The sequence below is a fragment of the Bubalus bubalis genome, chromosome 6, assembly GCF_019923935.1.
Source record: "Bubalus bubalis isolate 160015118507 breed Murrah chromosome 6, NDDB_SH_1, whole genome shotgun sequence".
Classification (NCBI taxonomy): Eukaryota; Metazoa; Chordata; class Mammalia; order Artiodactyla; family Bovidae; genus Bubalus; species Bubalus bubalis.
In genome coordinates this window covers 51,558,157-51,569,578 of record NC_059162.1, presented here as the reverse complement: position 1 = coordinate 51,569,578, position 11,422 = coordinate 51,558,157, and the positions used below count along the sequence as shown (strand labels likewise).

At 38.6% G+C, this 11,422-nt stretch overlaps 1 long non-coding RNA gene across 1 annotated transcript; it reads right to left on the bottom strand.

Annotated features, from left to right (window-relative positions):
- Positions 1-1,381: 1,381 nt before the first annotated feature.
- Positions 1,382-4,409, bottom strand: LOC123334251. Its single transcript, XR_006552082.1, has 3 exons — positions 4,331-4,409; positions 2,631-2,788; positions 1,382-2,215 (listed from the first exon to the last, which is right to left on the bottom strand). It is a non-coding gene; the product is annotated as an uncharacterized LOC123334251 (long non-coding RNA).
- Positions 4,410-11,422: the final 7,013 nt, after the last annotated feature.

The window sequence follows — 11,422 nt, the reverse complement described above, 5'->3', positions numbered from 1 at the left end:
TTCTCTCTCCATATCCCTACTTCTTCTCATTCCCCCATTAGAAAACATAATTTTGTTTGAATTAGTTCAATTTTGGAATTTCTTTTTACATAATTTTGGGGTCTCTAAATACACAAAACACATCTTTTCTTTAAGTAAGGGCTCAATTAATTACATTTTGGACTGGATGTCTGTGTGGAAGTTAAAACAAACATGTGGTGTCAATACAGCTCCCAGGTGGGGAGAGTCAACATGAAAACAAGGCACTGTCACACATCCACACACGGGACTTGGATCAGGCAAGAAGATTGTGACCAGGGCCGGGGCCAGGCTCTCCACTCCCTCCTTCCTGCCTCCTATGCCTCGGATCCCATCAGACTGGCAGAGAGGCCCTCCAAGTCTTTCAAAACCACCAAAGGTTTGTGCTTTCTGGGAAGAAGCAGCAACCCCACATTCTGATAGCAATCTACTGGATTAGTTGCCTGACTTTTTTTTTTTTAATGCCACTCTGGGCCTCTTTCTCTCATAACAGGAAGAATTTAAAATTCAGATATTGAATTGTTGATAGTAAATTATGATTTATCCATAGAGTTTTGCAATAAGCTTGCCATGTGAATTAGTAATTCTTATACCTGGCTCAAGGTAGACTATACATATGTTTTATACATGTCAGTTATGTCCAACTGTGACCCTTGGACTGTAGCCCATCAGGCTCTTTGGCCCATCCATGGGATTTTTCAGGCAAGAATACTGGAGTGGGTTGCCAATTCCTCCTCAAAGGGATCTCCCCAACTCAGGGATCAAAGCTGCGTCTCCTGTGTCTCCTGCATTGTATAGGTGGATTCTTGACCTGCTGAGCCATCAGGGAAGCCCATGTATTTATATATACATATATATATGTGTGTGTGTGTGTGTGTGTGTGTGTATTCATAAGAACTTATATCTACTATATATTATGTATTATATCTATATAGATATGTCTACCATTAGCCATGTGTATCTCCAAAATGTGTTGAAAAAATCAACAACGAACTTATGAACTTTGGAAACTTAAAGAGAAAACAGTGGTTAAAAGCACAGTCTTTGAAGTTAGACAAACCTGGGCTTGAGCACATTTTTTAACTTCTATAAGATTGCTTATCTGTAAAAGGAGAACAATAACACCTACCTTTTAGACTTTCTGTGAGAATTAAACAAAAAATAATGACAGGTTTTGCACACTTCTTGGCACATAAAATGTCCCAATATGTTGTAGCTATTATTAGCACCAAGTTTTGGATCATTTCTCATGGCATTAATTCTTGTAGAATAATCCTATTAATGTTGAAAATGTAGGTGATTAAGTTGAATCTATAATGGCACTCTGACATACCCTGAAATTACATCTTTGAATAATCCTTGGGATCAGTTAGTTTATTTAACACTTGTCTCTAGGGTACAAGAAAATGTTAGTTATTTGAGCTTTCTAAATTTAGGATCCCAAACCAACAAACACTTACTACTTATCCAAAAGAGATTTTGATAGGATTTTCTATTAGAACTGCTGGCAAGTTACTTTTGCTTGTACCAAGTTGATCATTCCCACCTTTAGATGGATAACAACATCCAAAGCTCTTTTGGTTGAAAATAATAGAAATATAACTCAAAGTAGCTTAAGCCAAAGGGAATGTACTGGCTCCAGTAACTGGACACTTTAAGGGTTGATCTAGCTTCAAATGATGCTAAATGCTACCAGAGCTCTAGTTCTCTCTGTGTGCTGGCAAGCATTCTGCAGAGATCTTCTTCCATGAAGCCTGGGGTTAAGACCATAAGCTTCAGGCATATGTGATTCTTTCAGCTTGAGAACCCAGAGAAAAAGAACTCCTCTCTCTCCTAGCAGCTATAAATCTTATAGAAACAAATCTTGGAGAAGATTCTTCTTGTTTAAGAGCAGGTGGGACACGGTAGTCTTTTCACTAGGACCACATGGCCTAGGGAGAGGTGATTTCCAAAAGAAAATCAAGACCTGATTCCTGACAAATGAAGGTGGTAGAATGAGTAGGTAAAAACAATAGATGCCCACAGCAGAGAGTTTGAGTTGGATTGTCTGAGAAAGACTGCAGCATGGCCATCATGGCAATTATTCAAATATACGCTATTTCATGGAACCACTTAAAAATGTTTCAAAGGGGTATTGGGGTGGGGCATTCTTGATTCATGCTTATTCTTTGTGCTAAGCTCCACATGTGGTAAACATCTGAAAAAAAAAAAAAAAAAAAGGATAGTTATCCGCACATGTTCTCCATTCTAAGGGGTATAGTATGTGTAATTACATGAAACAAGGGGGGAATTTACCTTTCCGTATTGAAAAAGTAAATAAGACCATTAACAAATAATAATCATGTACAGTTTTGTGAAAAAGAAGAAAAAGGAAAAAATTTCACTGTATTAAAAAAGCAAATCAGACCACTATTAAATTATAGTCTAAAAATTTGCAAGTTTCAAAATAACATTCTCTAAGCAATTTATGTAATACTAAAAACAAAATAAAAGGAAGACATTAGCATTATTTGCATCACCAAATGACTATTGAGTCAATTTTTCTAAGTGAAACAGAATTGTATTTGCAACTGAAATTAAGTTGAGTATTAAAAAAAAAATGAAAACTCTACCTCCTTTACTTAGTCCAGATGCTGAAAATAACTTTTAAACTCCTGATTTCATTCTTTATTTTTTCAGCACATGAGTGCGTAAAATACTGATGCCTCTCAAATTAGAAGATTCTTGCTGAGACCTCAGTGTGCACTCCAAACATGATCTCATCTTTCAGCTTGGTCATGTTTCAAATCCAGGAGTGAGGGCAAGTTTATGATCAGGGAGGAGAAAAAGGAAAATATTTACATAAGCTCCGTAATACAACTTTTTTAAAACCCCAAAGAAATCCACACTATATTTATATATGTACTCTCTGAACTTCACATATAGGGGTATACAATCCAAATAGGGAATCGTCACAGAATACAGGGAGTTAGAAAAAAGCAGAGATGTGTTTTGCAATGGAAGCAAAAAAAGAATGAGATGAGCTACCTGAAGATATTTTCCCAAGAGCGACACACCCAAAATTTGAAACTATTCCTGATAACATTAGAGTATATTCCTAAATCACCAGGATATTGCATAAAAAACCTCATCTGATGCCAATCTCTTAACTTGCAGTTGTGTTGAGAACTGTTATGTTATGAAAGATCTTCTTTGGGGAATTGAGCAGCATGTAATAAAGTCTATGTTTATATTTTGCCTTAACAACAACAACAAAATCTCATCTGGAAGGCATCAAATTCAAACATTAACTAATTAATATATAATACACTGGCATTCAAGAAATGAAATATTGTCAAGATTTTTTTGTTTATATCCAGAGCCCTTGGAAAGGAGAATGAACATTGTATGTTGTATTATATGTGGTAGTTTACTAGAATCACTTTATTAAAATCTAGTTTTTCCTCTAATATTTCAAAGTATTTACTAAGCTCTAACATGAGAATTTCAGTAACTTACCAATGCCATACTAAATTACCTCAATAGGGTATAAATGTAATATCTTTCAGTGATGTTATCTAAAAGATATAATAAGAAAGGTTGTGCAATCTATTCAGTCAATGTAATTAAGTTAGATATTTATTCTATCCTGGATAATTCTACATTAAATCTGTTGTTTGAATTATCAAGTTTCTTCTCTAAACATTCTAATTTCATTGTAAACTCCCTGTTTCATTTTTTATTTAGATTTTTTAATTCATTTAAATGTGGACTAAGATTCGATCTGTTGTAGCCTTTTTTCACTTCCAATTTCCTGCAAAGTATACCTTTATGTCCTCCAATGTGTAGCACAGAGCCACTTCTACACTAGCTGTTCAGAAAGTATCCTTTAGCAAATGACTAAAAGCCCTGAAAAGTTACCAAAAAAGAGAAGTTACTGTCCCCAACACATATTTTCAGCCAGCATTTACACTGCTGCTAACTCCCATTTTGCTGTGCAAATGTGAGGAAACCATGTCTTATTCTTTCACTGGAACATTTAGGAAATGCCCATGATATACACAGAGAACTACTCCTTTCTGTTACCTTTGAGGTAAACACATTATTGGCCTTCCCTGGTGGCTCAGTGGTAAAGAATCCACCTGCCAATGCTGGAAACATGGGTTCAATCCCTGGGTCGGGAAGATCCCATGGAGAAGGAAATGATAACCTACTCCAGCGTTCTTGCCTGGGAAATCCCATGGACAGAGGAGCCTGGCAGGTGACAGTCCATGGGGTTACAAAAGAGTTGGAAACAACAACAAAACACATTATAGATCCTCACTTCACCCACCCAGTCTACCACAGCCAGTCTCCAGCTGAAGCTTCCTTTCTTTAAGTCTCCTTGAATCAGATGAACGTATCCAAGGGCTGGAAAGAAAGGAACAGTTCATCTCACTGTGCATCCTATTGCGGATCAGTCTTTTTACCTATTATCTATTTGTATTCAGAAAAGTCTCCTCCTTTAAGAATTGTGTCTGATCATAGCTGCTTCTCCACGTATGTCAAGTACCTGGCTCATAGTAGATACTAGGTAAATGTCAGCTCTCGCTCTCCAATTCAAAACAGATCACTCTAACAGGATTCTAAATTTAAAAGCACTAATAAGATCAAAGAGTAGCTGAGAAACATCAAAATCTATTACTAGCTCTGCCACTAACTAATTGGGTAACAAACTTTTTGGCTTTCCTTTGTAAAGTACAGAGAAAAGCATAAATTTCCAAGATGTAGACAAATTCAGTTATAAAGTTATCAGCTATATAGTAAACTTTAAGTGAGTTAACAGGATGAATCTCATAGTTTTTTAACAGAAAAGTAATATACTGTGGTATATTTATTCCATAGGAGTTTTTGAACTTAATCCATGATGAAATCTAGAGATATTTTCATAACATGTGATTGATTATTAGAGTAATACGTGGTTAAATTGAAGTATTTCACTTCTACCTACCAGAATAGATCCCTAAGGCTAGATTTATCTCCTTAGTTCATTCATTTATGTATTCTCAACAGCTTGAATGGTGGTTGATATGTAGGAAGCACTTAAATATTTGTTCAATTAGCGAATAAAAGAGGGATGAAAAATGGTTCTTTATAACATGGACTCCTATTTCAGATTGCCTGATGTTTGAAGTTGTTGTCTTTCCATTCTAGGCATTCTCTTCAATCCTTAAATGTTAGGGTCTATGTCGTTATAAACCTAAGTAGTACAGGTGAGATCTGTTCAAGTACATTAAAAAAAAAAGTCTGTATGTGCAGTTATAGTATGATTTTAACAAGAAACAAAGTCTGAGGCTTTGATTCTGCAAAGTCAAAAATAACTAATTAAAAAATATATTAATACTTTTAGGGACTTCCTTGGACTTCCCTGGTGGCTCAGTCAGTAAAGCATCTGCCTACAATGCGGGAGACCCGGGTTCAATCCCTGGGTCAGGAAGATCTCCTGGAGAAGGAAATGGCAATCCACTTAAGTTTTCTTGCTTGGAAAATCCTGTGGACGGAGGAGCCTGGAAGGCTGCAGTCCACGGGGTCGCAAAGAGTCAGACACAACTCAGCGACTTCACTTTCACTTTCTGGCAGTCCAGTGGTCAAGACTCTGCACTTCTAAAACAAGGGTTATGGGTTCAGTCCCTGGTCAGGAAACTAAGATTCCACATCAGTTCAGTTCAGTTCAGTTCAGTTGCTCAGTCGTGTCCGACTCTTTGCGACCCCATGAATCGCAGCACGCCAGGCCTCCCTATCCATCACCAACTCCCAGAGTTCACTCAGACTCACGTCCATCAAGTCAGTGATGCCATCCAGCCATCTCATCCTCTGTCATCCCCTTCTCCTCCTGCCCCCAATCCCTCCCAGCATCAGAGTCTTTTCCAATGAGTCAACTCTTCGCATGAGGTGGCCAAAGTACTGGAGTTTCAGCTTTAGCATCATTCCTTCCAAAGAAATCCCAGGGCTGATCTCCTTCAGAATGGACTGGCTGGATCTCCTTGCAGTCCAAGGGACTCTCAAGAGTCTTCTCCAACACCACAGTTCAAAAGCATCAATTCTTGGGTGCTCAGCCTTCTTCACAGTCCAACTCTCACATCCATATATGACCACAGGAAAAACCATAGCCTTGACTAGACGGACCTTTGTTGGCAAAGTAATGTCTCTGCTTTTGAATATGCTATCTAGGTTGGTCATAACTTTCCTTCCAAGGAGTAAGCGTCTTTTAATTTCATGGCTGCAGTCACCATCTGCAGTGATTTTGGAACCCCCCAAAATAAAGTCTGACACTGTTTCCACTGTTTCCCCATCTATTTGCCATGAAGTGATGGGACCGGATGTCATGATCTTCGTTTTCTGAATGTTGAGCTTTAAGCCAACTTTTTCACTCTCCACTTTCACTTTCATCAAGAGGCTTTTGAGTTCCTCTTCACTTTCTGCCATAAGGGTGGTGTCATCTGCATATCTGAGATTATTGATATTTCTCCTGACAATCTTGATTCCAGTTTGTGTTTCTTCCAGTCCAGTGTTTCTCATGATGTACTCTGCATATAAGTTAAATAAGCAGGGTGACAATATACAGCCTTGACATACTCCTTTTCCTATTTGGAACCAGTCTGTTGTTCCATGTCCAGTTCTAACTGTTGCTTCCTGACCTGCATACAGATTTCTCAAGAGGCAGATCAGGTGGTCTGGTATTCCCATCTCTTTCAGAATTTTCCACAGTTTATTTGATCCACACAGTCAAAGGCTTTGGCATAGTCAATAAAACAGAAATAGATGTTTTTCTGGAACTCTCTTGCTTTTTCCATGATCCAGCAGATGTTGGCAATTTGATCTCTGGTTCCTCTGCCTTTTCTAAAACCAGCTTGAACATCAGGAAGTTTCACAGTTCACATATTGCTGAAGCCTGGCTTGGAGAATTTTGAGCGTTATTTTACTAGGATGTGAGATGAGTGCAATTGTGCGGTAGTTTGAGCATTCTTTGGCATTGCCTTTCTTTGGGATTGGAATGAAAACTGCCCTTTTCCAGTCCTGTGGCCACTGCTGAGTTTTCCAAATTTGCTGGCATATTGTGTGCAGCACTTTCATAGCATCATCTTTCAGGATTTGAAATAGCTTAACTGGAATTCCATCACCTCCACTAGCTTTGTTCGTAGTGATGCTTTCTAAGGCCCACTTGACTTCACATTCCAGGCTATCTGGCTCTAGGTCAGTGATCACACCATCATGATTATCTGGGTCATGAAAATCTTTTTTGTACAGTTCTTCTGTGTATTCTTGCCACCTCTTCTTGATATCTTCTGCTTCTGTTAGGTCCATACCATTTCTGTCCTTTATCGAGCCCATCTTTGCATGAAATGTTCCTTTGATATCTTTAATTTTCTTGAAGAGATCTCTAGTCTTTCCCATTCTGTTGTTTTCCTCTACTTCTTTGCATTGATCACTGAGGAAGGCTTTCTTATCTCTTCTTGCTATTCTTTGGAACTCTGCATTCAGATGCTTGTATCTTTCCTTTTCTCCTTTGCTTTTTGCTTCTCTTCTTTTCACAGCTATTTGTAAGGCCTCCCCAGACAGCCATTTTGCTTTTTTGCATTTCTTTTCCATGGGGATGGTCTTGATCCCTGTCTCCTGTACAATGTCACGAACCTCGTTCCATAGTTCATCAGGCACTCTATCTATCAGATCTAGGCCCTTAAATCTATTTCTCACTTCCACTGTACAATCATAAGAGATTTGACTTAGGTCATACCTGAATGGTCTAGTGGTTTTCCCTACTTTCTTCAATTTATGTCTGAATTTGGCAATAAGGAGTTCATGATCTGAGCCACAGTCAGCTCCTGGTCTTGTTTTTGTTGACTGTATAGAGCTTCTCCATCTTTGGCTGCAAAGAATATAATCAATCTGAATTCGTTGTTGACTGTCTGGTGATGTCCATGTGTAGAGTCTTCTCTTGTGTTGTTGGAAGAGGGTGTTTGTTATGACCAGTGCATTGTCTTGGCTAAACTCTATTAGTCTCTGCCCTGCTTCATTCTGTATTCCAAGGCCAAATTTGCCTGTTACTCCAGGTGTTTCTTGAGTTCCTACTTTTGCATTCCAGTCCCCTATAATGAAAAGGACATCTTTTTTGGGTGTTAGTTCTAAAAGGTCTTGTAGGTCTTCATAGAACCTTTCAACTTGAGCTTCTTCAGCGTTACTGATTGGGGCATAGACTTGGATTACTGTGATATTGAATGGTTTGCCTTGGAAATGAACAGAGATCATTCTGTCGTTTTTGAGATTGCATCCAAGTACTGCATTTTGGACTCTTTTGTTGACCATGATGGCTACTCCATTTCTTCTGAGTGATTCCTGCCCACAGTAGTAGATATAATGGTCATCTGAGTTAAATTCACCCATTCCAGTCCATCTTAGTTCTCTGATTCCTAGAATGTTGACATTCACTCTTGCCATCTCTTGTTTGACCACTTCCAATTTGCCTTGATTCATGGACCTGACATTCCAGGTTCCTATGCAGTACTGCTCTTTACAGCATCAGACCTTGCTTCTATCACCAGACATTGAGAGAAAAGGCATGGCACAGATAACAACTTAATTTCAGACTTCTAGTCCCCAGAATTGTGAGAAAAAACAGTTCTGTTGTTGTCAGTTTCCCAGTTTGTGGGTACTTTGTTATGTTAGCCCCCCGTTCAGTTCAATTGCTCAGTTGTGTCCGACTCTTTGTGACCACATGGACTGCAGCACACCAGGCTTCTCTGTCCATCACCAACTCCAAGCTAATATATCATGAGTCCAAAGAAGGAAGAAGAAACGATTGGAAATGAGGAATGATTGGGCCGGTCGAATGCTTCAGATGTCTCATCCAGAGCTGAGTATTGTTTTTGCTTTGGCTCCATCCCTTCATTCTTTCTAGAGTTATTTCTCCACTGATCTCCAGTAGCATATTGGGCACCTACTGACCTGGGGAGTTCCTCTTTCAGTATCCTATCATTTTGCCTTTTCATGGGGTTCTCAAGGCAAGAATACTGAAGTGGTTTGCCATTCCCTTCTCCAGTGGACCACATTCTGTCAAATCTCTCCACCATGACCCGCCTGTCTTGGGTTGCCCCACAGGCATGGCTTAGTTTCATTGAGTTAGACAAGGCTGTGGTCCTAGTGTGATTAGATTGACTAGTTTTCTGTGAGTATGGTTTCAGTGTGTCTGCCCTCTGATGCCCTCTTGCAACACCTACCATCTTACTTGGGTTTCTCCACATGCATGCCAAAAAAAAACTTAGATTTAAAAGATGTAATTACGTTATTTCAATCAAATGTTTTGACTTTTAATTCTTCTAGACACTATTTTGTTTGGGCTGCATTAAAACTACCTTAGTTATGTCTTTTTGAGACTCTTAACCCAAGAATTCCATTTTGTTTGAGTTAAAATCTCCTTACAAATTCATCCAGAAGACAAGACATATTGCTTTTCTGTTTTTCTGTTCAGGCAACCACTGATAAGTAGCCTGCTATTTATCCTCCAAACACTTAGGCCCCAAACAATGAGATCTATGAAACTGGAATAAGCCTTTTAAAAATGTGAATAATAAAGACAATTATGATAATAGAGTCCCCCTTTGTTGTTGTTCAGTTGCTCAGTTAAGTCTGACTCTTACTAGAGTCCCTCTAGTAAGCATTCAATGTTTTCTCATGCACACTTTTATTTTTTAAAGTACTCTACCAAAAACACGTGCTTGAAGTTTCAGCTGCTGATTCAAAAATATCAATTGAAACATAAAAATAAGCACTTTCATTTATTTACATTTCTATATTCACAAATACATAGAAAATACAGCATCCATATACAGAATTTTTTAAAGGAAAGAAATATATTCACAAAGGAATGTCTCTGATGTTTACATTAATGAGTGCAGATACTGATCTCTCAAAGGTTCTCAAGACTTCCTTTATGTCCTAGACAAAGAAGAATCCTCTGATTTAATATTTAGTTTGTTCATTAATCATCACAGTTCTGCATTTTTTTAAAAAAGGCCAATATATTTTACAAAGGAAGAACTGCTTGCCTCTTGTTTACTTAAAATATGGCTGAAACAAGAATGAATGAATCACAGAAAATACATTTTAGTGATAAAAATATGGAAGATTAAAAACATACTCTGGCTACATTAATAAAACTTTCAAAGGATTGCAACCAATTCTGTTGCAGCTTCAGAAGTTCCTGTTTTGGCAGTTAAAAGAAGAACACGAAACATTTTGTGAATCTTTTTTCTTTGTGGATAATTAAACACAAGCCATGAGAAAACAAATGTACAGATGTACACCATATTTTCTTCACTCTGTGGACTAGAGCCACGCACTGGAGACTTAATATTCGAAAGAAAAAACATTTAAACCATATTTGAGATATTACTGACTTTTCCCCCCTAAATTAACAGGTTTTGGTAGTTTTAGCAAGCTTAGTCCCTGTGTTCTTTTTAAAGTGATTGAGTTTGGTTATCATCTTCTTTCCTCTTTCAGGGAGACCAAATACATTCTCAAGTACTTGTTAAGGTGTGAGTGGGGGTGGGGGTGCCTCCAGAGCGGGAGGGATATTACCCTTCACTGGGGCTTTCTTTTCATTCATAAATGATTGCTGGTTGCTATCAAGAATTTCTCTTCTTCCCTTTGGGGGTAGGAACTGCTCATAAGTGAAAACTGATAGGTAACATTATTCTCCTTCCTGCGCTCTGGGAATGAGCATTCTCCAAGAGCAGAGAATCAGACTCAATATCATTACTAATCACTTTTCAAACTCTAAGGAGCCACATAGAAAGGACCTAACCTGATCATTCCTCGATTTCATCCGGCAACTCAACTATTAGTGGCAATATATGTCCATTCATTTCTCTTCAGCCAACGCACAATGTGACTATGTCACAGGCCAAGGGTAACTTGATACCAGGGAGGCCACCAAGAACAGGACAGAAGATCTGCCCCCATGAAGATTTTAAGTCCAGTAGGGAGAGACATTAATCAAATCATCTCACAAACAAAAATACAGATATATTATAAAAATTATTATCTATACAATTACAACTATCAGAAGGAATAGGCAGAAAAGGTATACGGTGCTTTAAGGCCAAAAATAGGGGATTTGCTATGGTAGGGGGGAAGTCAGGACAGTTTCCCTAATGAAGTGGTGATGCTGTGTACTGAGGGCCGGGGTGGGAGATTGGTGGGGGAGGGGGAGAGAGGAGGTGGAGGCAGGGAGAATATTCCAGACTCAGGGAGCAAGGAGAGAGCTATGGAGCTGAAAAAAGAGAGAGAGCTATGGAGCTGAATGGAGGTCCCTGTGGCTGGATTTCAGACAGCAGAGTGGATAGGAGTGGGAGATGGTATGAAGCCATAAGTGGAGGCTTTATAATCT